We start from the raw sequence: 20,220 nt of genomic DNA on the forward strand, positions 1-20,220 counted from the left end.
CAGATACGCCTAGATGTCAGCACACTATGGTAATCCTAGGACTGTAGTACGGCCAGGAGCTATTAATGGTGTTGCCCATCAATTGCTGAGGATGGCTTTATCAAGGGGAGGTGGTGGACTGGCAATGGATCTCCCTTCTCTGCCAGTTCACCATCTCCATGAGCTAAGGGCCTTATTTAATTGATCTATTTATTTTCTTCTTAAACACACAACCCACTTATACTTTAGATCAGTGGGTCCATCATTCCCTTTTAATTTTTCCCATTATTTATATGTCAATACTTTCTTACATAAGTGTGTTCAGTTTATCACAGAGGTAATATTTATTCCAAACCTGTATTAAGAACTCAATCAGAAGGACTAAAAGGTGGGTTACTTAAAGGATAAAATAATTTCCATTAACAAGTTACCTAATGGCACTACACATTTCTAATTAGTCACAGGTTCAAATCATACTGTTATTGGTTTATGCTTCAGGGCATGAACAACCTTGAATTAACAGAATAAACTTATTATAAACTGGTAATTAAAGGTAATTATAAAGTAGGCATAAAAATCAAGTGATTCAATTGGCTAATAAGAGAATACAGAAGGCTGAAATTAATATTGTCCAATGTAATTTTGGACCCTGAAACTAAATTAATGTATACAACATTCAAATGCATTTTTCAAGAAACTTTTGTAATTGCAATAAGACATTATGGAATCATTCATGGCTAGTTGCATTGATGGCAGTATTAATTCTTGCTCAGTATGTCACTTGATTACTATCAATATGCAACTAGACATGAATTAATTATCTCTGGTTCACACTCTGTCATATTTGGGACTTAATTACTCTTAACTTTGCTTCGTATCCTGTGATTTGCTTAGACATATTCCATATGTAACTTGGCAAATTCTAAGGACTATTAGTTCTACTACTCCTCACTGCAAGGGGCGAACATGATTTTCATCATTTTTTTTTAAATAAAGGAAAACACACAAGATAAAGTAATGCTGCTCTGTGCCATGTAATTACAATGTGCCTCAAGTTAAGAACCACAAAACATGAAATAGAATTCAAATGAGATGTGGTTTTAGTGGATAGTGAAAGCTATTTATTAGGAAGCATTGTGCAAGAAAGAAAGCCAATGTAATTTAAGTGTTGGGCTACAGCTCTGGAGACCAGGGTTCGAATCCCCACTGAACCAGGTGACCTTGGGACTCTCTTAGCCTCAGAAATAGGCAATGGCAAACCTCTTCTGAAAAAAAAAATCATACTAAGAAAATCTGACAATAGGGACAGCATATATCCCAAATATCTTGAAGTCACACAATAACAACAGTTGTGCAGGAAAGCTACAGAATCTATTTATCATAAAGCAAGGGCAACATGGAATCCACAGATTCTTTAGTACCATGCTGTCATTGCTTCCCTCCTTATTAGTCACCATGACCTAAGCATATGGATATATAGTAGCAGTAGCATTATCACCAGCGACTTCTGGTTTTCTCCCCTTTCCCTTCCAGAGAAGAAGAAGAACTCTGCCTTCTATGCTGGCACTGTGCTCTATACTTCACTGAGTTGCTGCCATTGTCATCAGATTTACAAGGCAATGGAATCTGTGCCAAGAAGTATCTGCTGTCACCAAACTGCTGTGGTGGCAGTGATAGGTCAGGTTCTACTTATATATAGGTACCATGTGCCTACTATGTCAGAGGGGTAGGTTCGTGTGTGTGTGTGTGTGTGTGTGTGTGTCAGGAGTGACTTGAGAAACTGCAAGCCGCTTCTGGTGTGAGAGAATTGGCTGTCCCAAGGACGTTGCCCAGGGGGCACCCAGATGCAGAGACGTTGCCCAGGGGACGCCCGAATGTTTTTGATGTTTTTACCATCCTTGGGGGAGGCTTCTCTCATGTCCCAGAGGGATCGTAAGGGGTAGTGAATCTGCTCTGCATTTTAGTCCAGACTTTAAATGAACTGTCTAAAATGTGGAGCCCTATCCCACAAATAGATTCACTACCTAAAACGCAGATTGAAACCTATTTCATCATTGAAGTCAGAGATACCTGCTGTTAATTAATAATTTTGCCTATGTGACTTTTTACTTGGTGGCCCATAATAAAATAATTTTTCTGGGTTTTTTTTTTTTAAGATTTCCATGACTCAAGGGAGGCAATAACTTTTTGGCACATGCTTTTTTGTACTGTTTATGATCAAAACCAGTTTTTCCTAGATCATCTACATAGTTACCATGATAGCACTAATGCACAATTGTGTTACTGTGCAGCTTCAGTATTTCCACACATTTCCTTGGGAGTAAGTCCCCTCTGATCTCAGTGAGACTTACCCCTGAGTAGAGGAAAGCTGTGATAGAGAGATGTAGCAATGAGGATTCTTCACTCTTCAGGAGAAAAGAGCCTTTAGAATTGAATTGAGTTAGGGAAAGGGAGAGAAAGCACTACTTTAGAATCTAGGTCAGAGCATTAATATAAATTTGATCACTTCCTTTTTATTCTCCAACATTCCTTCTCATAAATCAGCTCACCTCCTTGCTCCTACCCCCCTCACACATTTCACCCTTTCCGTCCTGATTTCGGATCACCAAATGTAAATCTGTGACAAGGGTATCTATATATAATATTAATGGGGCTGAGGTGGGTTGGTGTGAAATGTGAGTGCTTGCCAAATAAGGAGCGATCAGAGACGAGCTGTTCATTCTCTGTAGCATGCTCTACATCATCTGCAGGACAAATGTAACATCATTAAGCAAAAAACCCAGCCATTCTGCACAGAAATGGCTAAGCTGGAGGTACCAATCAATCTAGCCAAGCCAGGTCTCCTCTGATACTGTCAGAAGGAACAGACAAAACAGATTGCCGTCTTGATCACAGAGCTCTTCAAAGAAAATGCAAAAACAATCCCCACACTTATCTGTGAAGTGCCTATGTGACCAATAGTTGCATTCTTGGAATACAATTTAGTCAGATGGAAGTAACCTGCATGCCTCCTTTTGAAATGATAAAAAGAAACCTTCACATTATATCCAGCTCAGAGATACTGGGATGAACAGGAGATGTTACATCTTAGTTTTGAACATACAACTCTATTCAAGGAAATTTCACCAAGTGAATCCACCCCAAGGAGAGTGCAAACGAGCTCCCTCTGACAGCTCAGCTCCATGCGAGGACATGAGAGAAGCCTCCCACAAGGATGGTAAAACATCAAAAACATCTGGGCATCCCCTGGGCAATGTCCTTGCAGATGGCCAATTCTCTCACACCAAAAGCGACTTGGAGTTTCTCAAGTCGCTCCTGACACAAAATAACCCCAACTGAAATGTATTGATTACAAATCTTAACACTAATTCACTATAAACATAAAAAATAGAAATCCTATAGCACTGGGGTGGGCAAAATGTGGCTCTGTCCTCTGAAGCTTCCCAAAAAAAACCCAAATTCCCATTATTATTATTATAAACTAACTTGGGGACCCGGCGGTGCCCGGGTTATTTGAGAACGGAATTGTTTGCCTTTGTTCCAAGTTTAGTCTCGATCCAGTGTCAGTTGGCTTTAGTTGGTGTGGGTGAACTACAACTCCCATATGCAAGTCCATGGTCCATCCCCCTGCAAACAGCTCCAGGATGTAATGTAGGTCATGGGGAGTCGATGTGTCAAGTTCGGTCTTGATCAGACACTGGTGGGGGTCGCAGTGGTCTGGGGAAGTGAGTGAAGGTACTGTAAATCCCATCATCCATGGTCCGTTGTTCCCTCAAATGATAGGAGGACGTAAAGTGGGCCATATTGCACCTATATGTCAAGTTTGGTACAGTTTCATCATTCATGGGCATCACAGTGGTCTGTGGGAGGTGAATTGGATGAAGGTACTGGAAAACCCATCATCCTTGGTGCATTCTCCTGGAAACCACACCAGGACATAAATTGTGTCACATTGCACCTGTGTGTCAAGTATGGTACAGTTTTCGGCTTTCATGGGTATCACAGTGGTCCATGGGAGGTGAATCGGGTGAGGGTACTGCAAATCCAATCATCCATGGTCCATCCTGCCCCAAACCTGATCAGGACGTAAAGGGGGCCACATTGCACCTGTGTATCAAGTTTGGTACAGTTTCGTCATTCATGGGAATCACAGTGGCCTGTGGGAGGTGAATTGGATGAAAGTACTGCAAATCCCATCGTCCTTGGTCCATCCTCCCCCAAACTGCTGCAGCATATAATGTGTGTCATTTGGGATATATATACCAGATTTGGTTCAGTTCTGTCATTTGTAGCAGTTGCTGTGGTCTCAAGAAGTGAGTGAAGTTAGTGCATGTCCCATCATCCTTGGTCTATCCTCCCCCAAACTGCCCCAGGACTTAAAGGGGTTCATGGGGGTTCTGTGTGCGAAGTTTGCTCCAGTTCCGTCACTGGTGGACATCGCAGTGGCCTGTGGGAACCGTAGTGATTGAAAGTACTACATATCCCATCACCCATGGTCGATCATCCCGCAAACGGCACCAGGTCATAAAGCGCATCATGGGGTAGGCTGTCTGGAATTGTGGGAGTTGGAGTCCAAAACACCTGGAGGGCCCAAGTTGACCCGTGCCTGGTTTAAAAGCTTCCATACAATCCTAGAGTTAGAAGGGGTACCCAAAGGCCATCTAGTCGAACCCCCTTCTGCCATAGAGGAAGACACCATCCAAGCCCTCCTGACAGATGGCCATCAAGTCATAAATACGATTGGGAGATAGATAGAGTCCTAGATTTGAAAGGGGTCTCTAAAGGTCCTCCAGTCCAGCCACTTCTGCTGTAAAGGAAGACACCATCCAAGCCCTCCTGACAGATGACCATCCAGTTATAAATACGATTGGGAGATAGAGTTCTAGATTTGAAAGGGGTCTCTGAAGGTCATCCAGTTCAGCCCCTTCTGCCACAAAGGAAGACACCATCCAAGCTCTCCTGACAGATGACCATCCAGTCATAAATACAATTGGGAGATTTGAAAGGGGTCTTTGAAGGTCATCCAGTCCAGCCCCGTCTGCCACAAAGGAAGACACCATCCAAGCCCTCCCGACAGAAGGTCATTCCAACCATACATTGAGACATTTATTTATTTATTAATGTCTGATATTTCTCCCCCGCCTTTCTGCAATGGACCCAAAGTGGCTTGCAAGGTCATTAAGCCACGTGCTAACATCCACCATATAAATAAAACATAAAAGTAATGTAAAGCAATAGTATAAGACATAAAAGTAGAAGAAGCTGCCTTCTTTGGAGCAATCTTAAGGAGGCAAGATGGAGTCCTCTTTGGGGCCTAGGAGTAGAAAGCCAGCCTGCAAGTCTTGAGGAGGCAAGATGGCGTCCTCTTTGGGGCCTAGGAGGAGAAAGACAGGAAGGCCTTAAACATGTCAGCAGAGGGACGAAAGGGGCCCACACATGCATGTGCAAGGATTTACCAGAATTTGGAAGTTACTACAACCTGAAGAATCCTGCAGGATTGCTGGATTCTGGAAACTGGTAGTGACAGAAGTAACTTTTCCAAGGTCTGGAATCAGCTTTTCATGCCCCCCCCCCCCGCACCTCCTTGCAATACTTTTTTTCTGATCTTTCATCAGTCTTTTATTCAGTGGCAGTTCTTATGTCTGCCTAATACAAACCTTCTTATGTTTACATCAGGATCTATTTTAGTACCCATAAGGGGTTAACTATACCATAGGGTTCTTTCTGTTTTTCTCTGTCAAGGTCAGAAGAAGCCCAGTTCATCCTTTGCAGGGCTAATAAATCTCTCCAAAGGTCAGCATCTGCACTCATTATCAGCCAATCAGTTTTAATTCCAGTTTTAATATATAAACTGCTTGAAAATACACAGAAAATATTTAGTGGATACATGAGTCTGAATTTCTACCTTTCTCTGTTGGAAAAAAACTAGACTATTTGAGTCAGTTTATTAATAGTCTAAATAAAGGAAATCAATAGATGCATTAAAGGTATTATCTTTAAAAGCTTTCTTCTTTGTAAGAAATATTAACTACAGCAACAATTAACAATTAAACATGTCTCTAGCCAAGCTTCTCATTGTATCTGATGCTTCTTCAAGTGCATCTACAGGTTGAGAAACCCTTACACAAAATTACAAAATCTGAAATCCTCCAAAGTTCATATGAGTGGCTGAGATAGCAACATCTTTGGTTCAACGTATGCCAACATTATTTCATACAGATTTTTTTTTTTAAAAAAAAGGCTAGGTTCTCCATTTATGCTAAATAAGAATTGGCTGAAACAGGAAATTAAAAGAATTGGATTGTCTCAGGAATGAAGTGATGGCTGAACTTTATAACAGGAATTACAAAGAGTTCGGGAAAGACTAAAAGACACGGTGACCTCTAGGACAAAATTAAATCAGAATAATTCTTAGTCAAGTTCATTTTATGCCTTTGCAGGGTTCCTTTAAAAAGACTAAAAGGAAAAGGGGTAGAATCAAGACCAAATGCTGCAAAAAAAAAAAAAACCCAAAAAAACCTACTACTGATAAAAAGGAAAAAAAACAGGACTCATATAGTGCATCTTCACATTTTGCTCCCTCAGGTGGATTACAATACCAACCACCATGCATAGTATCCCAGACCTAGCCAGTTATTTTAGCAACCAATTAAATAACAAATGATTTGATATTCTTTTATGACATCCCAAATTTTCTCACCTGGCAAAAACATTTGCTGCTTTCCAATTCATGAAAAGATGACTAGACAGAGAAATGCTTTCATTTCAAATATCTGAAGGGATGTTATATAGAAAATGAACTGAGCTTATTTATTATTTTTTTGCTGCTTGAACATAAACCAATGAATTACAAATAGAAAAAAAATAACATTTCACCATAATAATAGAAATAAATCTCAACTGTAAGAGCTGTTTGGTGGTGGAACAGATTATCTCAGAGCATGCTGAACTCTCCTTCTTTGGAGGTCTATAACATTAGTTGCATGGACATCTATCAGGAGTGCTTTAGTTATGCATTCCTGTATGCAGAGGGCTCTCTGCATGCCAGGAGGCGCTTATGGCTCCTTCCAACTTTAAGAATCTAAGGGCAAATCTACAAGACCTAGAAATAATAAAAAAATAAACTTTATTTGTAACCCGCCCTATCTCCCCAAGGGGAGTCAATGCTAGCTGTTCTCATAGTGTATGTTAACTTCCGGTGAGTTTTGCAAATAGTCTTGCTTTAACCTCTTTAGGCAACATTTGCTAGAAACTCTGGAGTACTATCTAGGGAGCTCCAAAGCTGGATTGGATTTGATTCAGCCCAATTTCCTGTCCAGATGGACACCACATCATCATCCTTTTCCTGCACTAATTAATACAGAGAATGGATGGCTTATCCTTGTGTTGCCATTGCTCTTCCTCGTTAGCCATGGAGCTCCGTAAAAGTACCTGACTACCATGGTCACATCATGTTTCTCTTTAACTTCATGGAAAAACATTTATAAGAAGAGTTGCCACTCAGCACTAGAGGATATATTTTGAATGCAGGAAATTCCAGATTTAAACTCTGGCTTCTTTATGCAAACCTGGGAAAGCTTCCTACCTGAAATCTATAAGTCCCTTTCTGTTAGTTTAGACCATTTTTAAAATATTGTACTAATGGTGGTCTCAATATGAATTTCTGGGTTACAAGAACACTTATGTTTTAGTGACCTTTTCCTGTAAAAGCTGTCCATGCAAACTCACCTTAGATGTCTCTTTATAGTGTGGTACTGTTTTGTTGTCTTTTTAATAGAAACTTCCAGGCTTTGTATGTGACACTCTGGTTTTCTCCGGGATAACTGAAGCTATGTAATCATAGAAGCCCTTGAAAATAAATCCTACATTATGTATAGAGTTGCCTTATCGCCCACAGTATGCTTGGAGAGGAGATAATAAATCTAATTGATTCTCCTGTGCGTTATCTTAATGCCAGAGAGTCCAACGCAAAACTGTACAGCAATATTGAAATGACCACAACACAAAGTCAACATGATGCCAAGGAAAAGAATAGAACAATATTCTTAATTCAGAAAAACTGTATTGATAATCAATTGAAATGCAGCCACCATTGAAGAGCTGTCCAATTTTCAATTGCAGTATAAGTTGGGAAACAATTTGAAAATAATGGCTCATACAAAGGAGATGGGTTGCTAGGTAGTTTGTGTGTATGTGTGTGTTTTTAAAAAAGGCAGTCAATATGGACTTCATCTGAAGGACAAATAAGATTTTGGCAGCCTTTGTGCTTTAGACATTATCTACAGCACGCACCAAAGTGGATGAACTCCTATCAGCATGTGAAATCCTTGTGTGTGACTTTATTGAAACTGTATTTAATGGGATACCCATCACTTGGCAAACGTTTGCAAATAATGTATATTAACATCAACAGCAATGCTACTGGCATTAATATACACACACTCCCACTCACTGTACATACAGGACTTTCAGTCATTTTTAAAATTTAAAATATTTATTTACCTTGTAATGCTTTCCATTTTAATGCTGGTGAGACACCATGGAGGCTCAAAACAGTCTCAGATACAAGTCACTTCTGCAAAAATACAATTTTCTTGCTAAATGGCCAATGTAAGGTTTAATGAGATTCATTCTGTATACTACTCTGTTTAACTGAAGTGAAATGTTGTAACCCAGTTTGGTTGACCATCTGATTTGGGAAGTGAAGTTTGGCACCTAAAATCTATTTTTTAAAAATAATCTAAAACATTATATTAAATATACATATTAAAACATATTGCTACAAAATACATATTAAAATACACAGAACAAATATTAAATATAAGACACAATTTTAACATTTGTGATTAAAATTGGCTGAGTAGGCTTGTCAGAAGAGTTTCAAATGTGTTTTAAATTCTGACCGCTCATTTACGGTCAGATCTTTTCTGGCAAGTCATCCCACAGTCTTGGGGCAGCCAATGAAAAGGTCCTCTGGGTAATGGTCGCCAGTCGTGTTTTGGTGGGCTGGAGTAGCCTCCCCTCCTCCCATGAGGACCTAAGTGTTCAAGGTGGATTGTATGGGAGAAGGTGATCCTGTAGGTAATTTGGACCCAAACCATGTAGGGCTTTAAAGGTCAAAACTAACACCTTCTACTTTGCCCAGAAACTAATTGGCAGTCAGTGGATAGATGTAATATGCTCACTCCTGGATGTTTCTGTAACCAATCTGACTGCCATATTTTGAATTGACTGGAGAACTTGGTACAAAAGTAGCCCAATGTAAAATGCATTGCAGAAGTTCAACCTTGAGGTTTCCAGTGAGTACACTACCATCTTCAGGTCCTCCAAATCTAGGAAGGGGTGCAGCTGGAGTATGTACTGAAGTATGATTTTTTGTTTACAGATGATATGTTAAATTGTGTGTATTTGTTTTGCAAGGGTAAGTATTATAGTTATTGCATGAAGGGGGTAGCCATGCCAGTGTTCTGAAGCTGGTTGCCATGGAGATGTAGGCAGAGCCAACTGCCATTTAGCAGAAGAGAGAGCAGAATTTGAAAAGAAACTCAGGCTGTGGTCAGAGAACCACAGGGAAAGCTGGTTTACAGTCTGTGGTCAGAGAACCACAGGGAAGGCAGGTTTTACAGTCTGTGGTCAGAGAACCACAGGGAAGGCTGGTTTTACAGTCTGTGGTCAGAGAACCACAGGGAAGGCTGGTTTTACAGTCTGTGATCTGAGAGTCACAGGGAAGAGACTGGTTCCAGGTTAGGGAAACCAGAGAAGCTCAGATTTCTAGTTGTGTCATATTAAGCAAGTCAAGTGACTTGTTTGGGTTTATTGGTAGAATCTGAGTGGTAAAAGGAAGCAATTCCCATTAGATTCCAAAGTGTTCAGTTAATAGCATCAGTTGAAAGAATAGGATAAGGTTTAAACTGCTCAATGGAAGGAGAAAGTACCTGAATAAACTTGTTATTGTTCATTCAACATCCAAGCCTCTGTCACATATATTCTAAACCAAGTTACGCTACCATCTAAAGTGAAGAAGAAGAAAGGAAAAATAAATAAAAGGTCTCCTCCCTGAGTCTTTGGTGGTCGCGCATTGCTGAAATTGGAGGCACCTCCTTGCCAGTTGGTGCCGCCACGTTACAAATTGGTGGCAGCGGGTGGATAAAAAGATTCCCCCTGCCTGAAAGAGCCTTAGTCATTCTTAGCCCTTTACAAATTGGTGGCAGTCATTATAAATTCTTTACACTGGCCTATCAGCCAAAGCTGGTAGTAAGCACTCCTGACTGTTGCATCTACCTGGGTTGACTTTGGAGAGACAGATCCAGGCACACTCCCAAACTATGAACTAAATTTATCAGGGGGAGTGTAGCCCCATCCAGAACTGGTTGATATATTTACACCCCCAGATTAAGACCCTTGATGACAAGCACCTCTATTTTGTCTGGATTCAGTTTCAATTTGTTTTTCCTCACCCCAGCATTCACTCAGAAGGTCACACTATCATTAGCTGGGACTGTTTTTGAAGGCATGGAGAAATATATTTGGGTGTCATCAGCATACTGATAACACCCCACCCCATGCCTCCAAATAATCTCTCCCAGCAGTTTCATGTAAATATTAAAAAGCATTGGGGATAGAATGGCCCCTTGTGGGACACGACGTAACAGCTCCTTTTTTGAGGAGCAGCTATCTCCAAATGCCACCATCTGGAATCTGCCTGTGAGGTACAACCGGAACCACTACCACAAGCAGCCTCCAATTCCTAATTCTCCCAGGTATTCCAGAAGGATACCATGGTCAATGGTATTGAAAGTCACAGAGGGATCTTGAAGCATCAATACCTTGCCTGTATTAAGATGGAGATTGTCCACTAAGGAGAACATACCAGCCTCCATTCCAAATCTTGTTTTGAAACTGATTTGAAATGGGTCAAGAAAGTGTGTATCACCCAAAATTGCCTGAATAGTCCTTTCCATGTGTTTTCTGGATAGAATTGACCCTATTTTGTCCTTGCTCTTCATGTGTTGAGCTGGATAATATAAACTAAATGTATAGCTTTCTGGAAACAGAGAGCCTTTGGAGGCTCTCTTCACCATTGCTCCCCACATGTTAAGAACCATGAAGTAGGAGGTCATGCTAGCCTGTCTTAGGTGTTTTGTTAGCCCAACCCTAAATGCTTGAGTAAGGCTTATCAGTGAGTGGCAACATGAGGTAAATTGACATGGGAATATGAATGAGAACTATTCAGCCACCATGAAAGTGAGCTAGCATAATGTAATGGTTTGAATGTTGGTCTAGGAAAATCAAGGTTCAAATCCCTACTCAGCCATGGAAACCCACTGGGTGACTTTGGAGGCATAGAAATAAATGAGGAAGAAGCACCAACAATTTAAGATATGTAGATCCTTACATCCTACTAGCAGAAGATAGCAAAGATCTGGAACAATTGCTGAAAAAAGTCAAGGAAGGGAGTGTTAAGGCAGATTTACAGGTGAACATAAAGAAAACAAACATAATAACCTTAGTTGATGTATATAACTTTAAAGTAGATTATGAATACATTGAAATCATTTTTCCATATCTTGATTAAATCATTAATCAGAATGGAGACTGCACTTAAGAATTCAGAAGAAGTCAGACTTCGAAGGGCAGTTATGAAGGATTTAGACAAGATCCTAAAATAAATATCTTATTGAATATGAAAACTGAGATTGCCCATGCCATTGTATTTTCTATTTCTATGTAAGGTTGTGAAGGCTAAATAGTGAATACACATTCCAATTCCCCTAGAAAGGGGATACCAGGGATTGCAGTAAACACAGGTGCATTGCATTAATTTTCCATGCAAGAAAAGTGATGCTCAAAAATCAATAATGAGGGACAAAAACATATTGTTATTTTGCATGCTATTCCAGGTAGAATCCATAGTGAGAATTGGGATATCTGAGCCTATTAACAGGTTTCTACTGGAGAATTAAAAGGTATGGCCAAGTTATTATTATTATTATTATTATTATTATTATTATTATTATTATTATATTTCTTACCCACCTTATGGAGCCCCAGTAGCACAGCGGGTTAAACCTCTGAGCTGCTGAACTTGCTGACTGAAAGGTCAGCAGTTCGAATCTGGGGAACAGGGTGAGCTCTTGCTATTAGCCCCAGCTTCTGCCAACCTAGCAGTTTGAAAATATGCAAATGTGGGTAGATCAATAGGTACCACTTCAGTGGGAAGGTAATGGCGCTTCATTCAGTCATGTCGGCCATATGACCTTGGTGGTGTATATGGGCAACGCCACATATTGTTAAATAGCCTTAAACATGCCACCCAACCCTCATGTGATAATGTCCTAAGATCCTTGTCTTCTCTAGACACCGTTGAGTGTGTGTGGTTAAGAAAGTGTTTATGTCATAATTGGCTGACCATCAGGCATAAGCAATAACCTATGAATCATCCAATAGTGTCGTAATATTGAAGAAGGTTAACCAAATGAGATTTGTACTTCTGGAAGCCTTGAAAACAAGATTTTCTTCTTTTAAGAAGGTAGTATTAAACAAAAGAGAACCTGCTATAACATTAATCTCTTCAATTAAATTCATTCAATGCTTTACATCACATAAAGAAAAGATTAATAGTTTATTTTCAAATGGGGTTCTTATTTTTTTTAAAAGTAAGAGACGCATCGTTCCCTCTTGTCTTTCAAAAGCCTTGCAGTTTGATACAAGCAGTATTATTTCTACTGTATTATCGCAGGGGTAAACTCTAGACTCACGATCCAGTGATTTTCTTCCTCCTCCACAAACCAGGGAGAGGTAAGGTACTTAAAATTCTTTGCACAGATAATTGCATCATGTCTAAAAGAGTAAAGTGTTGCAACCTTCCTCTGATATTTTTAGCTCGGCTTATTTCATCTTTGCGCAAGTCGAAAAAATTTGATAATGGTAGCAAATCAATATTATAAGGGAGAAGTGAGGGTGGACGCTCTCGGACAGCAGCCAGATTCGAAAGCCAGGTTGCTAAGCAGAAAGGAACAACTTCATCACCAGCCCTTCGGAGTAGCCTGGAATGACCATCCTTCCTGCCTTGTTTGTGATACTCAGAGCAGGTGTGTGTGTGTGTGTGTGTGTGTGTATATGTGGGTAAAATCATGGCAAACTTCAAAAACACACTACTGTTCAGTTGCTGCCATCTCATGTTCCCTTTTTGCAGTTTTTACGTCCTTTACTCCCCTCCTCCTTCCTTTGGCGTAGCAGGGAGATAGTTTGGAGAGCATGTTAGTCCGCAGCTGCCTATCTGTCGAGGACAATGGGCTTGATTAAAGGGGAGCTCCCTCCTGGATTTCACACATCACATCCATCATATTGATCAGCCCCCAGAAAGGCAACATATTGTCTGGGAATAAGCCAAGGAGGGATATCAATTTCACAATAGCACTTATGTCTTTCAGCCAAGAACCAGTTTATTTTTGGCCGCTGAAAGCTGAAGCTCAATTTGGAGTTACTCTTAGGTTGGGAGCCATGCACCCCCCACACTGCTCCTCTATCCTTCCAGGTCAATTTTTCTCTTTAATCTGACAATTACTGTGCAGGGGGTGATTTTGCTCTTGTATCATTCCCATCTGTTTAGAATTTAAGGCTTTACATATTCTTTAATGGAATCAGACTGAGAGATGCTGAAATTGTAACCTATGTCAGGTTTAAAGACCCTATATAAATACCTCCCCCATTAGTCCATCTCACCTAATATTATCAACTCAGATACTTCCAGGACTTCAGGAAGGATTGTTTTCTAGCAGAGGCAAATACTAGAGATGATCCAATGGAAATGACAGGAAAAGAGAAAGACTCCAAGTGTCCAGTGGATGACTGTTTTTTCAAAAAATAAACACAATGGGCTTTTCCAAATAAATAAATTACAGTCATTCTTTGAGCACTTTGGAACATATCCCCCCCCCCCCCCCGAGGATTGTTTCCTAGCCCTACTTGGAAATCCCCGATGATTTCCCATTCAACCAATAAACAAACTCAATTCTGTTTAATTACCAGATCAGATGAGACTATAGATATGATTAGTATGGTACAGATTGATCATGATTGGCCTCTATGCATGACAACGCTTACTGAAGGCAAATGAAAAGCGAGTTCTGAAGACTGTATTTTTTAAATCTCCAGAAAAGAAGTTTGGGTTACTGCTTTCATAATCCATCAGATGATATAACTAGTTGTTAGGATGAAGGCTGACTCTAAAATGGGATCATTCCCTTTATGGAAAGGTTTGTTGGAGGTTAAAAACATAACGGTGTGAATCAAACATGACTCCAAGTCCTAGTATAATATCCAAACCATTACACCACATCGGTCCTTAAATATATAAATATAATTTGGTTCTGTGTCATCAACCTAACTGAAGCAAACAAAAAATCCACTCATTTGTTTATTTTTTCTATAAAATATTCCTTAAGGTAACCCTGCAAAAATACAGGTTTGTGTGCTTCCCTACATCCATAATTTGTCCTCACAGCAATCCTGTGAAATAATTTGGTTCAGTAGAGACTGGTGCCCCTACTCAATATGTTGGTGAATTTACCCCAGGTTTTTGTACTGAGCCTGTAAAATGAGCCTTTCAATGTGCTGAAATAGTTTTAGGCATATTCAGAACCTCGGATAGCTCCTTAAGCTTCAATTAAGAAACAGCCCAACTCACCTAGAAACCACCATTTGCCACTGGGTTTGACATAGAAAATCTTCAGGATCTCCTGGAGATTGGAGCACAGACCACTGTAGTTCTAGTGTAGCACTCACATCATAATGTGACAGAGACTTTTCAGGTATCTACTCACCCATTAAAATACGGTTTGGGTAAGGAAATGTTCTGTTAACACTATGCTCTTTATCTCTTAAGAATTATAATTTGACACAAGACATTATGTGCACATTATGAAAGGGTCTCCCTTCACAAACATCTAACTGGCATTAACTACTCTGAGATACTTAACTTTCCAGGCACTGAAAGACAATAGAGATAGTGGGTGCATGGAGACTTGGTGTTGCATTTTAAGAGAAATATTGCCTGTATAATGCCCTCCTGAAAATTTGGAAGCAACCCAAATGGAAGAAGATCCATTTGCAGAAATTAATTGCAATCCATAACTGCCTCTCTCTGGATTGAAAAATCTATGTCAGATCAGACCATCTTAAGTTATCCAATGTCTGGGACCAGCATTTTTTCTCCAGTGAGCCAGCGATTAGCACCATATTTTGCTCATTAGCTACAAAAGCTTCTTTCTTTCTGGTAAACCTATCAGGGACCAACAACCAAAGGCTCCAAGAGCAGTCCATAGTTCACCACTTGGAGTAGCACTATTTTAAAAAAAAATATTTCCTTAGAACAAAGTCAGTGTATAATTTGGAATCTTCCTAGATATTCCCCACACAGAATTTCTGGAACTGAACTTGAGATCATAGGATAGCATTCCATGGTCACTATGTGATAGTGGAAAGCAGTTCTCAAACAACACAAGGAAAAAGAGTTCTATCATTTCAAATCATAACAGGAAACCAAAATATTGCTTTCCTGAAAATTAGATTCTCAACAATATCCTGCAATATCTTTTATAACTACAGTATTATTTTGTCAATTTGTTCTGCAGTATAGTTAATAAAAACTTTACAATGTGATTGAGGCTACAATCTTATACATGCTTTCTTGGGAGTAAACTCTGTTTTACATGTCAGAAATATCATTTATTTTAAAACCAATCCAAAATTATTAATGTTTTGCTTAACATAATTACCAAAAAGTTTGGCATCTGTGCTTCTTATTGTTACTGATAGTATTTAAGATAGTCCCATTAAATTCCAAGACCCTCTGAAGTTAAGATTCTATTTTAGCAGAATTATTACTTGTAACATTGCTGACATTAGCAAACAAATATGTCATAAAAGCAGAGCATGTTGTAATGGGGTAATTGGATACTTTGCTCCTTCCCTTAAGTAAGTCTGAAGATGTATTTATCCCATAAACCAAAACATGGAAAGGATGCTGTACTCAAAAATGTTTTACTAAAATGTTTATGAATTTCAGTTTGCTTGACAGCAGGTTTCAGAAAACCTGGCATTCAAAAAGGTTAAAAATACTTTATGAATCATGTCTGTATCTAAGGATTGGCTATGTGAGCTTGCAAGTGCATCTTTTGTGCAATTTTTGGTAATCGATATAGGTCGAAAGACGCAACAGCAGAAGCGCTGTTTGCCAAAGTAAAACATGTAGGCGTTAGGAAACAGTAAGCATGAAGGCACGGTCTTAAGAGACTCAGAGAAATAAAAACGGTCAGAAAGACCTCAGACAGGCTTCAGCAATGTATCATAATTTCCAGCAGGTTTCTTTGCTGTTTTTCATTTTGATCTTTCTAGTTATCTCTCCCGCATCTCCATATGTAGCTCATATTAACATATACTGAACTAAGTCAGCAGTTCTGACATCTTCATTCCGGTGTCCTTTTCTGTACCTTCAGCAATGTTAATGTTACAAATTATAGAAGGGTGTATTAATAGCCATACTAAAGAAGCAGAAATAAAAGAGCATGTTTTTTTATAAAGGGGGAAAAAATCCTAAGTACTAACTTGGGATTTCCTGGGCCCATTGTCAAGTCAGCCGAACCCACCGCTCTTCCATTGTGATGATAATGGATTCCGTGTTGTTGGCTCAAAGGTCATGAGGTCACCGTAAGCTTCTTAATGGACTGTGAAATAACTTTAACTGCATTAACCTCTCTGGATCACATGGGTGGCACCAGCATCTACTCCTGAAATTCTCATTCGCTTATAGAGACAATACCATTAGATTATTATTTTTTTCCCCTTTTTGGAATAGCAATAGCTGCTCAATGTAATTATACACCTAAGCATTTCCATTAAGTGAATAGGACTTTAAAGAAGATTAACTGGAGATTCTCCTGCATTCAATATAAAGGTAAACTTAAAACACAGAGTTTCAAACCTGTTTTAAAAAACTCTGCAGGTGAGACCACAGCTGCTTTTAAAGTATGAAGTCATTAATAGAAATATAAGATGACTCCCGTCCCTCTCTGTGTTGTTTCTATACAATAAGCTAAAGCAGGATCCCAGATAAGTGTATATTGTTTATTAATTACTTTGTAAAAAGACTATACAATAAAAATAGCTGTGTGGTTATTAGAAATAGAAAGGAAGAAAATCATTCAGAAAATGTTGGAGAAAATTTGATTTTTTTTCATCTGTAAGACTCTGACATAGGAAATCCCAAACATTTTAGCCATCAAAAGCCATGTATATATTTGACCTGCAGTGATTCCCAAGCTCTATTCTTCCAGGTGGCGCAGGCTGGATAGCAAGCCAGCTGCAACAAATCACTCTGACCAAGAGGTCATGAGTTCGAGGCCAGCCCGTGCCTGCGTCTTGTCTCTGTCTCTGTTCTATGTTATGGCATTGAATGTTTGCCATGTGTGCAATGTGATCCGCCCTGAGTCCCCTTCGGGGTGAGAAGGGTGGAATATAAATGCTGTAAATAATAAAATAATAATAATAATTTAGGACTTCACCTCCCAGAATCCCTGATCTTTTGCCAAGGCGGCTGAGGATTCTGGCTGTTGAAGTCCAAAACACCCAGAGGACTAGAGTTTGGGAATCACTGACTTATGGCAACTTCATGAATTTGGGTTTCCTTAGGCATGGAAAACTCAGATATGTTTTTGCCAGTTTTTAAAAATCTGAAATATAGCTCATAGCAGCTTGCATTCATTGGCAACTTCCCATTCAAATACTACCTAGAGTCGATTCAGCATAGTTTCCAGGATCAGATAGGAGCTGGTGCCTTTAGCCTTGTTAGGCCTTATATCAGAATTCAGGTTTGATGCCTTTACCAAATAAATTTCTGCAATCACCACTATAAAGCTCTATTTATTGTTGTTGTTGTTGTTGTTGTTGTTGTTGTTTATGTTTATTTATACCCCACTTTTTCCTCTCTACAAGGAGACTCAAAGTGGATCATAAGCATGACCCATCAAGCTCAATAGGGCTTATTCCTATATAAATAAAGCTAGATACACAGTTAGATACAAGCACAATACACAGTTATAGCAGTTTAGCATCAATTCAGTGACCATAGTTACATCCATGGAACATTGGAATTTGTAGTTTGGTGAGGTATCTAAAGGGGAGTCTTCATGGGAAAGAAAACCCCAACTTACTAAAAGTCCACTGCAGGCTGTCCCCATGACTTTTGCCAACTTCTGGCAAGTATTGTGGGTTTTTCAGAGTTAAAATGACTTACCCCACTCTGGACAAAGCTGGAGGGATACTCTGGAGTTTGGTGGAAACTCTGGAATGTCCTGTAGCTTCGTGACAGTGGATAGTGAGATCAGGTCCAACTCAGATCAGTCTACCATCTAGACGGGAAACTTTCCCCAGGTTTATCAGAGCAGGGAACAGGAATTGATCACACCCATGTCTCTCAGAAGCTGCCTCCCCCAGGTGGTCATGGAGCTCCATCCAAGTTCTTGGCCATTGTTGTGAGTCTGCTAATGTCAGGATGGAGCACTCATGATGGCAATGAAGCTCAACTGCAGCTCAATGCAGGAAGTAGAGTTACAGTTATGGAGGGCATAAGATGGGACTTTTTCAGGGGCTAGAGAAGAAGGCTAGAATTGCCCCCTCCTTGCTGCCCATCCAATAGCAATCAAAGTATTTTTTTTATTCCAACAAGCTGTTAGACAGGCATTTAAGAGGATGCTGGAGTGTTTTAAGTTGTACTGTTTTAACTGCTTTAAATCCTTTTTCAGCCTATGCTTTGTTATTGTTACCAGTTGTATTTCAACTTTAATGTGGTTTTAACTATATTTAATCATTTTAAATTGTAAACTGCCTGAAGGCTTGATCCTGAGAGGAAGGTAAGATATAAATAAAGCTAATGATTAGCAGCCATAATCATAATAAATTCCCATAAGAATAATGTGGGATAGCTTGTGGGAATAAAATATACTGCCAATGGAAGGGCAACAAGGAGGGCCCATATCACATATGGCAGGAGTCCCCAAACTTTTTAAACAGGGGGCCAGTTCACAGTCCTTCAGACCATTGGAGGGCCGGACTATAGTTCAAAAAAAACTATGAACAAATTCCTATGCACACTGCACATATCTTATTTTGAAGTAAAAATAAACAGTAACAAATACAGCCTCAATGTTAATAATAATAATAATAATAATAATAATAATAATAATAATAATAATAATTCATTGGAACTTATGCCTCAAGTACCACCTCCCAGCAGCAAAGAACTGGTGGGATCACAAACCTGCAAAAGTATTGGAAAATGAGCATGCAAAGATACTGTGGGACTTCTGAATCCAGACTAACAAAGTTCTGGAACACAACACACCAGACATCACAGTTGTGGAAAAGAAAAAAGTTTGGATCATTGATGTTGCCATCCCAGGTGACAGTCGCATTGACGAAAAACAACAGGAAAAACTCAGCCGCTATCAGGACCTCAAGATTGAACTTCAAAGACTCTGGCAGAAACCAGTGCAGGTGGTCCCGGTGGTGATGGGCACATTGGGTGCCGTGCCAAAAGATCTCAGCTGGCATTTGGAAACAATAGACATTGACAAAATTACGATCTGCCAACTGCAAAAGGCCACCCTGCTGGGATCTGCGCGCATCATCCGAAAATACATCACACAGTCCTAGACACTTCGGAAGTGTTCGACTTGTGTTTGCTATGTCATAATAAAATAATAATAATAATAATAATAATAATAATAATAATAATAATAATAACCCCTACTGGGATCTGCACGCATCATCTGAAAATACATCACACAGTCCTAGACACTTGGGAAGTGTTCGACTTGTGATTTTGTGATACGAAATCCAGCATATCTATCTTGTTTGCTGTGTCATAATAAAATAATAATAATAATAATAATAATAATAATAATAATAATAATAATAATAGGAAGAGACCCCTTGGGTCATTTAGTCCAACCCGCTTCTGCCTTTGTGCACCAAAAGCACTAGCAAAGCAGCCCTTAATAATTAATAATTAGGGTTGATGTATGTTTTCCGGGCTGTATGGCCATGTTCCAGAAATATTCTCTCCTGACGTTTTGCCCACATCTATGGTAGGCATCCTCAGAGGTTGCCTGCCATAGATGGGAGTGAAACGTCAGAAGAGAATACTTCTGGAACATGGCCATAAACCCAGAAAACATACAA

General features: G+C 39.5%; 1 long non-coding RNA gene across 1 annotated transcript in view; it reads left to right on the top strand.

Moving 5' to 3' along the window:
* The first annotated feature begins 16,742 nt into the window (after window positions 1–16,742).
* The window catches only part of LOC134296686 (uncharacterized), a 49,672-nt gene continuing 46,194 nt past the window's right edge, over window positions 16,743–20,220 (top strand). The window contains exon 1 of the long non-coding RNA XR_010003509.1: window positions 16,743–16,936. This is a non-coding gene — a long non-coding RNA (uncharacterized LOC134296686). The remainder of the gene's footprint in view (window positions 16,937–20,220) is intronic.

This window comes from Anolis carolinensis, chromosome 1 (assembly GCF_035594765.1).
Source record: "Anolis carolinensis isolate JA03-04 chromosome 1, rAnoCar3.1.pri, whole genome shotgun sequence".
NCBI lineage: Eukaryota > Metazoa > Chordata > Lepidosauria > Squamata > Dactyloidae > Anolis > Anolis carolinensis.